We start from the raw sequence: 17581 nt of genomic DNA, 5'->3' as shown, positions 1-17581 counted from the left end.
AGCCCCACTGCATTTGGGTTTTTGCCAGTTTGTCCCCAAAGAAGCACAGGCTCTGGAACATCAATGTGGGTGCTCTGCTGATCAGTGAGACCCGAGAATGCTGTATTTTTTACATTTTCATACAAAACCTTCGGTTTTCCAACAAGACACTTTCTACATGCAATTCCCAGGCAGTTACATACACGAGAGATGTTGGGACCAGTATTCTGAGTGAGCTCTCCCCCAGCTTAGCAGACCACAGCTGGGAAGTGAACAATGGGTTTGGCAGGAGCCACCAGCACCACCTGGACTTCCAGATGCTGCCTGGTTTGGTTTGCTCACCCTCGGGGAGTTACAGTGACTTCTCATGTCACTTATACAACGTATGTGGGCTTGGACAGGGGCAATAGATCCTAACAGGTAGGTGGATAGCAATGGTACTGGGAGAGAAAAAGCTCAAATGTTGACCTAACTGAGGTTAGTTGCATTAAAGCAGATCTACATTAAGTCAATGTATGAAGGGAAAAGGGAAGAAGAACGAACGGAAGAGTCCCAGCAGCCCAGCTCCTGTGACGCTAAGGAGTGAAGCTGGAAAGACAAACAAATAGCTTCAGCTTTCCAAAGGGAAGCCTGATGAAAGACTCAGACAGAAAAATAGCACAGCAGTTTTCAGATGGACAGAATCAGCACAGCTCTGCTGAATTCAGCCCTTTTTGTTACAAGTGAGCACTACCCTGTCATAATTCATTGCAGTACAACGCTACATCTCCCCTGTAGGAGATGCACGTATCTCCCCTTCCTTCTCAGCAATACCTGCTGCCTTCTGTAAGGACAGGACTGTTCTCAGGGTCCGGAGGAAACACCAAACTTCCCTCACCAAACCCAGATGGCTAAGCAGGGGCCACAGAAATCATTGCAGCACCACCTGGACATCGCAGTGCTTGCAACCCAAGCCATTAAGATCAAGATAAAAATAATGCAGAAGGTCCAGCAGGTGCCTGAGTTTCCCATGGCCTGGAAGATCTCTGGCAGTGGTAACACCACTGTGCTGCATCCCGTGTCAGTGTAATCCTCTGGCCCCTCATTTTCAAAGCATTTAATGGTTTTAGAAACAGCTGTGTTAAAGGGCAAATGCCAATTTATAAAGCAGTATGACAGCTTCCTTCTCTCAGGGCAATGAAACACAGGCCAAAATGAAGTAGGTGAGTGGTAGGAAAAATTCCTGAGATCAAACAGATAGATGAAAATAATATTTTACAGAAAATAGGCACTTGGACAGACAATTTCAAACCGGGATCCATTAACAAAAAAGTGCTTATTTGACAGAATGGAATATTTTGCAAAATGAGATATGATATAAAATAAGATAGCGGGAAGTGAAGTCAGAAACCAAGAAGATGGATGAAATACAAGAGGGAGGGCTAACTAAAAACAGAAAAAAGGAGAATGGGAATGAGAAAGTACAGAGAATGTGTCTAGAACCTGACAGATTTTTTTTCTACCAATATCTTTTACTCCAAAAAATTTATTATTCCTTTGTCCCCAAAGGCTCTATGAACATATGCAAATAATAGAGATGAGAAGTGTTGTCATTTCTACTCAATATTGAGCTAATTCTTCTGTTTGGCTGTATAAGAAACCAGACATTTTGTCCAACAGACAAATCCACACTATTTTTGATTGTTTTTCTTTCCTTGAAAGAAAACAAATCAGCCAAAGCAAATACAAAGCATTAACTGGAATTTACTGTAATTATCGTGAAATAGGAAAGGATAATATCATACCAGAAAAATGTGAATTTATTAGACACCCTCCAAGTCACAGAGCTTTTAACACCAGTTAACAGCTCCAGTGAGCAATACGTCAGAGGTACACACCACTACTGCAGGAACAAACCCCAAGGTTGTACAGCTTTGTGTCCTACAGCATCACCAGGGGTGCTTCCAAAAAAGAAGTGGACGCCCTTGATTTGTGTTTGGGGTAATCCCTCAACCTCCTTGGATACACATCTCTTCTGGAGTGTAGTTCCTTGTGACTGCGTTCAAGAGGACTGCACAGGGCCTGATCCTGGCCAGCAGGCAGAGAGCATGAGACGCAGCAGAGGTGGGTGATGAAGGTGCACAAGGCAGTCCTGTGGGCTGGGCTCACCCTCGCCAAGAGCTGAGAGCTCTTTGAGCTTTGAAAGCTTCAAAAAAAAAAAATCAACATGGCCATTGCAGCAGGCAAGGATTTTAGGGGGAGGTGGGACAAGGAGGCCTTTTTCAGGGAAGGAAGAGATGGGGGTGAGCAGGTTGCACCACTGTGTCCTGCCCACATCTCCTGGGCAGGCTCGGAGGCTGCTCTACCCGTTTCCTCGAGTACGGGAGCTCTTGTCCTCAGGCAGTGTGGAACCCCTCTGTACAGAGAAATGCAAAGCCAAGAGATGAAGAGGCTTAGTGGAGTGGTACACCTGACAGCTCCCTGTTGTTTGAGGTTATTAATGGCTGTGTGCAAGTAAAGAAGGTGTCGGAGTGACAGAAAAGCTTGTGTCTCAGAAATTCCACCTATGGAAAGGCCTCGATGTTATTTAGGGCAGTAGGAACTTAAAAACAGACATTCAGAGTAAAAAAAAAACCTGACTGCAAGAAGATGTGCAGATTTTATGGGCTCAGAATGTGTATATGTACGTGAAGTAATTAGCTGTAGTCTTGTTTATGTCAAATCCAATTTACATTAATAAACTTCTCACAGCAAAGACACTGATGCTGTAAGAAATTGCCCAGAAATGTTAGCAGTCATAACGATGCAGGGTAAACACTGGAGCATTTAATTAATCAATTTCTGACATTACCAGGTAATTATAATTTCTGAATCACTTCTTGATGTTTTTTAGGAATGCAAACCAAGCAGAACACACAGCAGAAGTGCTGGTTGCAGGCATCTGACATACGTGGACACGTGGGGCTCACGTGGGACTCACGGTGACTGAAGACAAGGAGTTATAGCAAGGAGAGAAAAACATTCCTGGGCTCTATTGCAGAGGTGGGGAAATCTCATTCTAATGTTATTACAGACACTCGGCAGTCACAAATAAAGACCTTCTTCATTCTCTGCATGTGTCAGATGTGTTAACTCATCTGGAATAACCGCTATCATCTATCCTAGCAAATACATCGGGACCTGAAGCTTCCTACCAGTTCCTCTCACTGCTTCATTATCGCTGTCTTCGCATATATTCTGGCAACTTCTGACAAGGATCAAGGCACATACTCAAAAATCAAGTGTATCCTCACCTTTGTATCTCTTCTTAAAAACAACTATATATGAAACAAAGCTATGCTGAGTTCAATCAGTCACTTATTAAGAGTCCATAGTAAAATTTATTTCAATACTTAACAAAACAATCCAACGCGGTGTCACAGGGGTGTCGATCTGGTCGTCCCAAAATGCTTCCAAGCAGCACTGGGCAAAACAGAGTGAGGACACCCAGCTCCACCCCCTGCTCTGAGCACCAGGGTGACCTGCTGTTTAGCAAAAGCCCAATTATCAACCTGTTAGGGGTTGTATGGTAGGAAAAATGAGGAAAAAGAAATGGAGATGAGCAGAGAGAGGGCAATATTCTGAGACCCGCCTCCCAGACATTGCGGCCATGCCTTTTCCTGCTGCCCCTATTTTGCCATGCTCTTTTGCCATGCTCCACATTTTGGAAATTAATATTTGTGTCAATGGCTCTGCTTGCAATGCCTTGCGCATAATTATAATAAAGAAAAATTAATCTGGGAGTTAGAAAGGTAGCAAAGCCCCTTTCCTCAGAAGCTGCTTCTGGCACTCTGCCTCCTCCTGGCCAGCTGTATTCAGCAGCACGCCCCTGGCTGACACCCATCCATCCATAACCAGTACGGTGCAGACACGGACATGCAGATAAATGACAGAACATGCACATAAATAAGCTCCTGAACAGCTCTTACTGCTTTGCTTTTTCACTCTGTGTATAGAGGAATGAATCAAAAGCTACCACACAAACAGACCTCTGCATGTCTGCACGCTTACGACAACCAGAGCCAGCAGCCTCACTGCAGGGAGCTGCGTGAGCTCAGGTACGTCCTGGGGCACATCCATTGCCCGCTGTCATTGCCAGGCTTGGCTCTGCGCCGTTCAGGTTGGGTATTGACTGAGCATTGGGCACCACTGAGCACAAGGCATGCATCAGAATTGAGACCCTCACTGTATTTTCTTGCAGGTAACAATTACATGAGGTGTGTGTGTGAGGAAGCTAACCTTCCCCGAGACCTCTGCAGCCCCGTGTCCCATGTCGAGCTCCGATCCCAGCCACCACACATCTCCAGCAGCCTCCCTTCATAACTGGGATTCATGACAAGATTAGAGCCTACGCAGACTAGATGAGATGCAAAATGATATAACTGAGGACTGTTCTGGCACACACATGGATTTTTACACGGGCACACTGCTCCTGCTCCTCAGCTGGCCTCAGTGATGGGGACATTTTGCAAGCAGCCATGCAGGACGTCTCCGTGTCCTTCACACAGCCAGGAGAAAGCTGTGCACCTAAGGCACGCGTTAAAGGTTGCTCTGATGGAAAGCTGCGAGCCAGACCCATGCTCACAAACAGAGCAGCGGCAATGCATGGAGGGGGCAGCTTGGGAGACTGCCTGGAGCCAGATGTGGAGCGGGGAGATGCTGTACTGGAGAGAACAGGGATGCACCCTGCTAGATGTAATGTGTAGGAGTACCAGAATATAACATAAAGGTTGTCATAAAGCAGAAATTAGTAGTTTTTCCTCCTCACTTGTGTTCCAGACAAAGCAAAGAACTCCCCCTTCAATTCTTGCATGTAACAGTTGTATTAATAATCATTATTATCTCGTGCTTCTATAAGTGGTCTAATGCATTGTTCATGTTTTGTCTTCTGAACACTTGTAACTTCAGTGTTGCCATATATACAGTAGATGCTAAACAAATATAATGACATTTCTCAATTTAAAGATAATCTATGTCCTTTTCACAAAAATTAAAGTGAACCTTTAATTTTGTTCCGCATTTTAGAATTCACAGGTACGATGCGGTATTGGTGAAATCAAAGCGGTAATTTAGCTCCCAGTAACACTAATAATTTTTCTGCCATTGAGTATTGCTGCACTGAATTGCAGATCTGCCTCAAATGTTATGCGCCTAGAGATACTAGTTACAGCTATTGCAAAACATTATATTTATTCAAATAAGACCAAAACAAATATAAACTGTAAAATGAAAGGCTTGAAAACACTCGTTTAGATAAATATTCATTGTCAGCTTCTCTGCAGGATATATAGTGAAAATCCAGATTACATGATGGCTTTCTGTTTTATACCCTATCTTGCTAGTTAGCATTCAAAAGTGTATCTTTAAAAACGTCCTTAATTTAATGTGTGAAATAGCAAGAGAAATACTTAGCTTTCCATATTTCTTAAACATGAATCTTTCAATCCACATCAAACTTAATGTGAATTAACAGTGAGGACAGAAGCATAGCCCTTTATATTTCTGCAAATCTAATTCTTGCCATTATCTGCGGCTTACTGGAAAAGTTCTTCACAACATTTAACTGAATTACATTTTAAAGATCTTTCTCATCATTGGCTGGAAAATCTATGGCAACAAGTGATGAGTCACGTTAGTGTACCTTCTGCTCTACTGCAGACTTTGTGATATTTAGATACCGCGTCTCTCTCTTGGGAGACAGACATACACAATTTCCTGCAGATGCCTTGGTTCCCAGTATCTAAGACACAAAGGACAAATTAAAGCAAAATACATATTAACCCTGGACCTAAAAGAATTAGTTTCACACAAAGGTGACATCACATTTCCTGTGGTTAAGGGTGATATGGATCAACTTCAGCTGGAATCATGCCGACCTTGAGATGGAATTAACTTAGGGCATGGCAGTTCAAAATGAAGACAGACAAGCAAGTCACAAGGTGATCAGCTTTTCCTCTCTACTATTAATGGGTGATTTTTGAAGTAATTGGACAAAAAGAGTTTCAAATACATTTCTTAAAAAAAAAAGTCAGATCTCACAGTTATTAAGCATCTCATGTTTTTAAGTACTTAAAATAGTGGCAATAGTTTATATAAAAAAGGAGAGTTGGAATGCTGTATCTCAACTGAGTATGTGCTCCATGCATGACTCACAGACTATATTCTGCATGATTGTCGCAAGGGCTGATGATGGAATTAACTTACGTAAGACTTCAGACGTTTGCATGCATGCTCTAAATCAGAAATATTAAATCACAGGAGGAAAAAAAAAAAAAAAAAAAAAAAAGAACTTTAAAAGAGAGATTCATTTCATACATATTATTATGGAAAAGGTTGATAAGTCTTTAAAAGTGCTGCCCTGTCTCATGGCTTATGCAGTTGCAGAGCCTCCAGCTGGAAATGGGACAGGGCTCTGGTGCCCAGCTCCCACTAAAAGTCTGCAGAAATGCTCTCACCTCTGCCTTACAGAGAAGCCTACCACATACCTATGGTTTTAAGGTGTTGCAGACATCAAGGCAGCCATAAAACTGAGCCATTTTACCCGCTCAGCCATACTCCTATAATCTTGCACAGCTTCATTGTGAAAAGCGCTGAGCATCTGCAAGTCTCATTGATATCACAGAATTAAACTTATTCAGGGGAGGAAAAGCAATTTTCAAACTTTAGATACAGTCCTTAATCATTCATTTAAAAAGAATTTCCATAGCCATCAACTTGACAGTGTTTAAATGAAAAGACTCTGAAAACCTCTTGTTTTCCAACAGGAAATGTTTTCAGGGACTGGCATTTCACATGTATAGAGAAATTTACAGTAATCATATCCTGATGACAAGTCTAGGAGAGGATTTACATCTAACGGGAACGATCTAATTTATCTTTCATACAGTAATACCCAGTGGCTATTGTGAACATTTCATTATCAAGGAATTAAAGACAACACAAGAAAATTAATGTTTTAAGAGAAACTCATATGGTCCATTTAACTCTTCTTTTGACTGTCCACATAATGTAATAAGATAATTTGCTTCCTTTCATACGCCTGAGTAATAGAAATAACACTTTTCATAAATCATCCACAAAAGCTTTAAGAACAAATGCATGCTATTCAGTGTAAAGCTTTCAGATTACTTCCATATAAATGCATATCGTGCATATTTCAGAAATTCCCCTCTCAAAGAAAAAGCCCTTGCGCTGAGTAATGACCTACCTCTTCTTCTCCTTCCCAACTGTTTCTGCCTGGGTATCAGACATCCCCTCTGCATGACAGGGCTATCCCCCGCTCTGACGGGACTCAGAGGAGATTTTGTCACAAACTCAGGATGTGGAAGCGGTGACACGCTGTGAGAGCACAGCGTGCCTTCCCCGCAGGGAAATGCCTCATAGCGCTTTATGGGCTGAGGCTTGGAGGGAAGCGCTCAGAAGTTTTGCTGCCGAGCAGAGCCGTTTCTCTTGCCTCACTTCCACATACCCTTAAAAACCCTGCAACTCATAAAACAAAATTGCTCAGCCAGAAGCTTTTTGCAGGAGCAGGGAAGGAACAGGGCCTGAAAGAGACCGCATAGCTCAGACCTTAATCCTCCTTCTTGCCCTGGGGACGTGGCTACAACAGCCCCCCTGTAGAAAACGCCCTGGGCCCGGCATCCTGACGAGGTCTCTTGTCGAGGCCTCTCCTGAGGATGCTCACAGAGGCCTCCAGGTCACGCCAGGCCCCGCAGCCCTCACACAAGCGCACCTCAGAGCTCCGAGTGCCCTGGGGCCATGCTGCGGCCTGCGCCGCTTCTCTGGCCGAAGGGAGAAGCACAAATGGCACAGGAATCAAACCAGCACAGGGTTAGACGAGGCATTTCAACATCTGAAGATGCAAATAGGCACCTAATGAGATTTTCAGGAGAATGTGCACATTCTGCCCCCTCAGAGATTTCTAAAATCCCTCTGGACCTGTGGTACATTTTCGGATCTGTCTCCCAGATCCTTCCCACGAATCCGACAGCTTTGCTTTGCTTTGAGTGGGGAGGGCAGGGAAGCACAGCGTATAAATTCCTTTCCTTTGATACTCGCATTCATACTGCATAAGGTGAAATACAGCCTCCTCTGTACATATTTGAAAAACACAATCACTTTTGTGGATGGCTGAATTTCCCCTTCTACTAGTTTGCACTCACGCACCGCATGCCTGGGGCTAGAAGGGCAGCTGAATGTGAGAGTGTCTGTCTAGCCACAAAGTAAATATGGGGCAAGGGGAGGATTAGAGTGAGGCAAATGAGTCTGTCATTTCAGACAGACTTTGCAGGCTCTCCTGCAATGCCATAAGAGCGACGCATTTCACAGAGATGATTGGATTTATCTCCAAGCCAGGGGAAACTGAGTCACTGAACCAGTCACATTCACTGAGTCCTGGCAATGAAATCTAGATGTGGCTGAAATCTAGACGTCCTCAGTCCTCTCATCCATCTCCATAGCCTGTTACCAGAAACACAGCAAGCATGTACGTGCTTTATATGTGTGGACACATACATATACAAAAATAAGCTTCTTTGAAACATCTACGTAGTTAGGATGCAATGACTTCATCTTATGGTCTTGAAAATTGGAGAGGTCCTTTGCAAAAGAGAGTTATGCAGTCGGCTCTAGGGATGGCTCAGGAACAATTGATTTTTCTGCTTTGACACATTGCACTGCCGATGCTAAAATGCATCAGCTAATAGATCTCAAGCCATATTGCATTGTTTTATCTTCTAAATTTTGATGAAAAAGACCTTTGGATTATTTGTCTCCTAAAACGCTCCTGATTAGTGCTTGTTCTTTCAAATCTGATATTAAGTTATTAATCAAGGCAGAGTTTTCTGCTTTCCACAGACTGGTAATTATCCATTTAGCTATGTGCTACACTGTGAAACCTTAGTTTTAGAACAGGCAGCATTCAACTTCTAACAGATACAGTGCATCAAAACCACAGCTTGGAAGCTGGGATAGTGTAGAGGTGTACAGTTCTGCCGGGAGGTCTGAGGATTTGCTCCTCATCTAATTTTAATTTACAGCGTTGTTATGCTATAACTTTTATCTGAAAAATAAACCTGTGGTTAAGCCCACCAAAGATATGAGACACATACTAATACCCACCACAAGAAATTCATGAGCATGATTGCAAAGCAGTTACTAACTTACAGTCTATGGGAACACTGATTAGTTGCATAACCACCTCCAATTATTTGCATCCTCTAAAAGCTTTGGGAAAATTTGTAAAACAGGCTGCTTTCCCATGGAGAGCACTGCAATTCCAGCAACACGGTAGCACAATATTAGGCTAGATTTCACTATTTCTACTACCAATTAATATTATTATTTTCATCAGCATTAATATTCATTAATATGCATTATATTCATTAATATAATTTGCAGAACCAGTCAGACATGGAGCCCAGCTCTACTGGCTTACAAAGGTGCTGCTCCTGCCTTGGCCACCTCAAGGTTTTAAGGTTAATCATTTAAACTAAGGATTAAATAACATCATTTGGATTATAAACTATAACTTAGACCTGACAATGTTTTACATTTGTGTACTTTCCGGGCTCAGTCATGGCTGCAAACGGCATTTCCAAGGCACGGCTGGTGACATTTCCCACTTCCTCGTCTATTTTTCTCCTGTTGCTCCTGTTATGACTAAAAGCAGCAGGATTATATTTTTCTCAGTGGGAAATGTGTCACCTGCTGGTGAAAGGAAAGCAATTATTGTGTCCTAGCTAAATCTTGGGCCTATTTGTGTAGGCTTTAGAGCTTAAAAATATAAACATGCCTCCCTGTGCCAGTGGCAGCGGGGAGGCACTTTGGGACCCAGCTGGGATCCCCTGCATGTCACCTTCGGCGCCTGTTAAGCACGGGGAGAGATGCCAAACCCGAGTGCCTTTCCCGTAACTGTGTCTAATCAATGGAAGGTAAATGTGAATGATGGGCTCGGAGTTCCTGCACAGGACACCTCAAGTGCTAAAAATTAGGCTCTCCCTCTCCCCCCTTATTCCAGGAGCCAGATTATACTTCTCAGCTTCACAAACAACATTTCTGTCTGCCTTGCATCTGTGTGGTTGTTTTCACTCCTTCTGTGTGTTTTTATGTGACTGTAATCCTGTCTGACAAAGGCACAGGTATTTTATTTGCACACTCTAAGATGCTCTTTTTTGTGCAATCCCTGCTATCAAACTAAAGAAGTCTTATAATCAAAAGGGGAAGTAAAGCAACTGGAATTTTACATTTGCAGTTGGCAAAAAGCAACAGAAAACAAACTCACAAGATGTGTGTGTGTGTATATAAACATAAGAAAGGATATACAGTTGTATGCTAAGAGATGGTAGATTTTAATAACAAAATTTGTTTCTGGTGAGTCTATTGTTATTTATATATTTTTTATTTCTCATGTATATTCATTAAAGAAAATGCATATAGATACTGCAAAGGGAAAGAGCATGACTAAATTTAAGAAAAAGTAATATTGGACCAAGTATGAAAGGAAGTTTCTAATGCTGCTGATCACTTCCCTGGGATCTAGGGAAGTAGATCTAGGATGCTTCTAGGGGAATGATCAGCAGGGTCAGTATCAGGCATCATTTTAGGTAATAAAAGGGTTGCCAATTTTTACTACCATATGATCCCAACCAATTACAATAATTGTCAGGAAGATCTATTTTCCCTAACATAAATTAAACACTTTTTTTTTTTTTTTTTTGACAAATACACATGTGGGAGATTTTACCCCTGGACAAACTAGTAGAAACACCAGATTTTTGTTGTTTGATTTAAAAGATACCCCAATTCTATTTGCAGTGGTTTGATCAATTGACAACCTTTTCTCTGTGCTTGTTTTACTACAAATATGCAGGGTGCTCCATCTTTGAAAACTGACTCAGAACAAGAAAATTATGATTTTACATACAAGTTATACGTTCTCAAAAGCCCTCTAAAGAACCCAATTCTTGTTGGCAAAGAATTCACGTGAAGAAGGAACGCTGTATTATAGAGTATATAAAATATTGCCCCAGCTTTCCCCTCTCTGTACCACCAAACATTTTTCTAAGAGAATTCTTCTATTACGAAATTAAATATTGTGCTTTAATGTAATTTGTTACCAGGAAAGGCAGTGGAAAATTGCCATGCTGAAGAGCAACCTTCTGTTCATTTCGCTTCAATGATCCTTATCCGTTTTGTTACAGAATTTCTGACCAGAAGTCCAGAAACAGACCAGCAAAAATCAGAGGGCTACACATCACAGAGCACGTTTTCCTTCACATGATCTGCTAGAAACAAGGGCTTTTAGCATTTGGCCAAATTCAACCACTCTGGCATATTCATAGGTAACTGTTCAAAATTATAGTCCATGAAATAAAACAGTATTTAACAGCTTGACCTATAAAATCTTTCCTAAATTGTGACTATGAAAATAAATAGAGCATATGGTCTTTGCTGAGACATACCAAAAGATTCAGTGATAACATAAACACAACAAGACCGGGTACTTCCTTTCCAGATCATTTTGTATATAAGAGTTGCCAAAAGCTATAGCATATGGACATATTTTATTTTATTTCATTTCATTTCTCTTCCATTTCTCTTAAAATACTCTGGCTACACTAACTTTTAATTCCAGATTCATTGTTAGTTCACCTTTGATCAGGGAACTGCCATCTCACTATGCAGTGTGAAAGGTTCACGAGTTTCACAATTGCTGCTTTAATACTGCTTTGTATCCTTTGCTTTCTAACTTCATATGGTCTTCTCATGTCGAGTCACAACCAATATCAGAGTAATGTCTACAACAGATTTGCACTGGAGACTACAGAGGAGAAATACTGTATTTTTCTTCTTTTCTCAGCTGCGGATGAAAGTGGTACACGGCCACTAATCCCTTCTATATGGCCAGATGGCCATTTGTTGTATGTACTCATTTACAAATGAAATTCAGAAATTCATCTGGCTTTATCTGCATTCATTATGTATTATTGGTCTCTCTTCATTTAACATCAAAAGTGCAAGTAAGAGGAATGCCATTCTTTATGGTAATTGTTCCGTTGGTTCCGCATGAGTAACACTTAGCATTTATAGCGTTCTTTACATCTCTCAATTATAAATTTATAATTCTTAGTTCATCAAAAAGTCTCAGATTTCTTACAAGAACTTACCTTCTGGAAATAATGACTAACCAAAAGGTAAAATAATAATAATAATAATATATTTATTAAAAAAAAAAAAATTATCATAGTGCAATTTGTTAAATATTTAGTGGTTTAAGGTACCAAAGCAACTGAGTGCATGAGCATTGAAAAGAGGTTGCATTTCAGTCTTATGTCAAAATTCTTCTCACCTGTTTACATGGAAGCAAGCAGGCTAGAAAGGGATGAGAAACAAGAGTGAGTAGGGAAGCATTATGCCACTGAAAATGAACTGATTGAAGGATTTTATACCACAGCTACTGCTATCTGACTGCCCAGTACAGGTCAAAAAATCAGAACTTACCCCACTAACTTCATCCACTTTTGAGGTCTGTACCAGGCAGCTGAACACTAGTCATGGATAAATTGCATCCCCGTGCCTGTGGCTCTCCGTACTGCTTGCTGAGAATTTGTCAGTGCTTTTTGGCAGGACTTTGTTAGCAGATTCAGGGTGGTAATCTTACAAATCAATATCCCTCCATCCCTTCACTGCCCAAGCTTACAAAGCTGCTTCTTGCACAAGATTTCCTTGTACATGACTGTCAAACTACCCAGCATAACGGCCAGAAGTAATGAGAGCAGTGACTCAAATGAATACACTCACGAAAGCAGAGAAGTCAACAGAATGTCCTTGTAATAAGAGGCATAGCAACGTAAGTTTTGATCAGGAAGAAGCAAAGCAGAGCAGTGAGGTAACGTAACTGGGTGGCCATGCAGTCCAACGCAGTGTCACCAGCTGGGTGCAGGCCTGCAGCTGAGCCTGGGTGCCTGTTGTGCCTGGCACTGGGTGTCCGGAACTTTCTCTTTGCATTATTTCAATTAAACAGAGAAGAGAAGGGAAGGGACTGACATGACATTTATATATATTCAGTACATTCTATAGGAAACATGGAGTTTATCCAAGATGCTTGCACGCTACAAAACAACTTTCTATCTAAAACAGCCCATTCTCCTCTAGACAGAGCAAAATAAATACATATTGTGTGTCTGTCCGTACAATTGGAAGGCAGTTTACATACAGATTTGTATGAGAACAGATTTTGCTGAAGAAAAAAGAGGACTATCCCACAAGTGGCCACTATCTCACAGAGCACTTCATGGAAATGAGTTCATAAAATAATAAAATAATTGTAGTCCTTTTTGTGGGATCTAAACACGTCTTCTTGCCAAGAACAGATGCATCCAGAACAGATGCAGAAAGGGGTCAAGGCCTTTTTTGGTTGCTGGCGCACCACAGTCGCTAGGGCTGCCTTTAGGTGTATGTTGGTAGCTCTGTGCTGTTTTTACAAATGCAAGGACCAGCTGTGCTCTTTGCCAGCTCGCATTAAATATGAGGTGACTCTGCAGCTGTTCGGTACCTCTGCACTGCATAAAAAAATGATTATTAAAGTTGGTCTTCCATGGGACAGCTTACTTGAGTGTCACTTAAAGTTCAAGCATTTGCTGGGCTGAAAATTCAAGCGCAAAAAAAGAAATTGTTTTTTGATATTAGTTGTGCTACCAATTCTTTAACAATCATAAAAACAATTGCAGGCTTCAAAATGTGCTATTTAAGTGAGACGATTAAAACCAATGGTCCAGTGTCAACGATAGCTGCTAGGGGTTGAACAAAATAAATGCACCTTTTAAAATAAGTGGATGCTTAACCTCCGCTCATCACAAGATGTTGAATATCGTTTAGAGGATTTTTGCTAGCTTATAAATGACAATGTCACCACAGTGTAATTTTTGTCATTTACTGTCCAGAAGTCAAGGAGTCTCCACCGAGGAAAGGCAAAATGCGGCCTCATACCTGTAAGAGGAGTTAGCTCTATGCCAGCATCTTTCCTAGCCCAGGCTGCGGCTGCCTGATTTTATACAGCCTTCCAACCAATGCATCTGGTTAGAGTTTGAATTAAATGCAGATGCCACAGCATCATCGCAGCACTTTAGCCCATGGTTTTGGGGCCATTTTTACTCTATGCAGGCAGATTCTTGCCCCGTGTTGGCAGAAACCCACGTGTGTGCAGTCGTTTGTAAGATCCAGGCTCAGCACAGTTTTCTAAAGGAGTACTTGATTTCCTAAAACTCTGACGTTTCAGATACATTTCTGATCCTATTTGTTTTAACCACGTCTTATTGCCACCATAGTTCGAGATATAAGTCATCTTGTGAATTTCTAAAGCACATTAGCCAAAAGCTGAGTACTGTGAATGTCTCATTTCATCCTGGTGGTTGTGTTATGTTAACTATTAACATGCAATAAACCCCCATGTTTAAAACAAATTATAATGGTTTAATAGACAAGAAATAATTCAAGTGTCTAATTTCTGCTTTGCTTAATGTAAAATTTGGTCGTTGACTCCACTTACAGTAAAATGATTGAAACAGCAAGAATAGTAGCAATAGTCATGCAATCCATCTGGACCATAAACACTTCAGAAATCTACTTCACCAAAAACATTTTGATTAATGAAAAGTGCTTTCCTCTTTTTATTAACTATGCAATTCATCCTTATTAATGTTAAAGTGAATGTATTAGATCCTTAACAACACAAGAAAGGATACAAATGAATTAACAGGCCATTTTAGCCATCTTGACATGATTAGCTTGTAACATCAATTGTGCAATGTATCAATTGCATTATGACTTTCTGGAGAGTCTTGCACATTACAAAACTGATGGATATTTAAGCTCCTGTGCATTTTTTTTGTTTGTTTTCATTTTAAAACCAGTCTCAGGGGCTTCTACTTAATAAAAAGCAAATGCATCGCTCTGTTATCCTCACGTAAGCCTGGGCTTGGGCCAGGGCTCGTACAGGGATCCTGGACTTCACAGGCAAAGAGAAAGTGCCTACGACATTTGGCATCCTGGAGATGTTGTGCATGCCTTCATGGGGATGGGCGGCTGGTTGGTTTGATTGCAAACATTTGCACAAATTTCACTGAGAGCGCTGGGAGCTTCGTAGGAGGTAAGAAAGCACAGGCATTCAGAGAGAAACACTGGAGGCAGGTCGTTCAGATCTCAGGAGGAACCTCAAGAGAATCTCCTCAGACAGGGGAAGGATCCCAGCCCTGCATGTCTGCCCCAGGATGGGGACAAAAAGCTCAGTTTGGGTGGCAAGTGATGCAGTAGTGAAGGAGAAGACAAGAACGTCCTCTCCCAAGACCCCTGCAATCCCATGGACTCTCTGAGGCCAGCAGTGCCATCGTTTCATAGTGATTACCACATGAAATTAGTTCAAAACAAAAAATTAAAAAAAAATATTACTACCCTGAAAGATTCAAATGCTATATGCCATCCTCACAGGAATTTCCAAATTGCCCTTCATAATGCGGGCATCATCCCATCGAACGAAAGGTTTCTTGGTTAATTAGAAGGAATGACAGCAAGCAGCCCGTGAGCAAGCGTGTCCCAGTCCAGGGGCCCCAGACACTGGGTCTGCCTGTGGTGCTCTCACCGAGGGAGGGCAGTGGGGATTTCAGCAAGCCCCCCCTTTCTGCCAGTGCTGTTGCTAGCAGTGGTGTGGGGTGGGTTTGGGCTGTAGGAAGGAGGTGGCAGCACTCCCAGGCCCTGGGTCTGGCAGCCCTTCCACTGCAGGCACAAGATTTCAAGAAACGCAAAAAGGCCTCAGGTTTCAGGGAAGAAATATGACCTTTCATAAAACAGGGGGGGAAATCCAGGGAACAGTGTTTGCCCGAGGATTACCTCAATAACCTGCTGTCAGTTCCAGAAGCAAAGTCCATTATTACACTTCTACTGCTGCCTTGAACAAGTTTCTGCAGTGTAAATGAAATGATTCTTATTATCTGCCCGCGATAGTGATAAGTTTGCACTTTACAGAAACAGCTCACTGCTCTCAACTGCCTCATCATTGATTTTCTCCAGGCCATGCCTCTGCTGTCATGCCACAGACAGAAAGCCCCCTTCTGTGAGGTTCGTCAAGATGCAATGAATTTTACCACCGCCAAAACTCACTTTATGCCAGGGAAAATTTGTGGAGACGGAGCTAATGGAAAATCCCCTTACCTTGTCCTCGCGGGCCCTGCCGTTTGCTTCCTGCGTATCCAGGGCTCGGTTTTTCATCAGGAAGGTGAAAGCCCATGGCAGAGGACAGAGAGCAGGAGAGGATGAAACAGTGTCGGCCCTACCAGCGGCAGGGGAAGGGCCGTATCATATCTGCACACCTGCTCGATGAGACACGCTGAGCAGGGATCCCTCTGGGTCTTGGGAGATAGGTGCACGGGTCTCAGGAGAAAATTAAGAGTGAGAGAACCTCAAGAGCTGACAGGATAAATGGGATTACATTTTTTAAAGCCGCTAAAACTCAAGACCCTGAACCTATCTATATACATATATAGATATATGTATGTATGAAGTAACCATTTCTCTCCATCCAGCTTAGGCTCAGAATTTTCCCCCGCTGATACGCCAAAATTAGAAACACATTTTCAGAGACCAAGTCACAGAGACCAAGTCACAGATAGGTGCGTGGCTTTCAGAAAGGCAGCTCTGTCCCTAAAGCCTTCTAATTTTTCTCTTAGCAGCCCCTTGTTTGGCCAATTAGATATTAACAATCCAGTCAGAAGGAAAAGGGAATAATTCACATTGGGCAGCTACAGACATTGTCTCCCTCACGCACAGCACCAGCAGCAGTCTGTCCGTCCGCCTGGCGCCACGGGCACACAGCCACCAGCTCCTCTGGCTGCCAAGCTCCGGCCAAACGCTGCTTCCCTCCGAGTCGAAGCACGCTGATAATAAGAGCATGACAAATTGATCTGCTTCTCTGGCGAGTCCTTTGACGCTGCTCTAATGGCTGCTTGAATTTGTGGGGAACACGAGATCAAACAAGGCTGAAGTTTAAGGATGGGATTCAATCGCTTACTGCATCTGCGATACCTGAGCGGTGTCTGGTGGGGAAACGTGGGCCGTTGTTTTCTCCAGCTACTTCCACAAAATATTTAAAATAGATTACAAAGATGATAAAATCACATAATGAGCTATAGTTAATCAACATATGAAAGGTGCGAATTGTGCAGTGATCCAGTAATTGCCAGTTATTTCAGATTCACTCTTGTGAGTTACTTGTCTGTGACTTATCTACGTGTGGTAAGTCACTGTCACAAGGCAATAGCGATGCTTCAGAAGAGGCTGAGCCTACCTGGGCTTAAATATTACCTGCTGCTCCTTCCATGCCTAAGAAAATATAGAGAATACTTAAAAAATATTGTCATATAAAACATTTTGTTTCATAGGGCTCCACAGACAACTTGCATTGGCATTAAAAGGAAGTGTCTCCACAACCTGGAGTCCATCCCAAATCAATACAGAGGTTTAAGCAAATGCTTTCTTGACTAGGGGCTTTTGTGAGTAAGTGGTTTTTCCTTTTTATTTATATTTTTTAAAT

The 17581-nt window shown here is 42.1% G+C and overlaps 1 protein-coding gene across 10 annotated transcripts in view; it reads right to left on the bottom strand.

Annotated features, from left to right (window-relative positions):
- NCKAP5 (NCK associated protein 5) overlaps window positions 1-17581 on the bottom strand; it is a 435525-nt gene that overhangs the window by 255214 nt on the left and 162730 nt on the right. Inside the window, exon 1 of one of the 10 annotated variants that reach the window (XM_084524268.1) lies at window positions 7205-7291. The exons of the other annotated variants lie outside the window; for them this stretch is intronic. The gene's annotated coding sequence lies outside the window, so the exon portion shown is untranslated. Of the gene's footprint in view, window positions 1-7204; window positions 7292-17581 lie in introns of those variants that run through there. 10 annotated transcript variants of the gene reach the window in all.

Source organism: Aythya ferina (genome assembly GCF_964211825.1).
Source record: "Aythya ferina genome assembly, chromosome: 6".
Lineage (NCBI taxonomy): Eukaryota > Metazoa > Chordata > Aves > Anseriformes > Anatidae > Aythya > Aythya ferina.
This window is presented reverse-complemented; position numbering and strand designations above follow the sequence as displayed.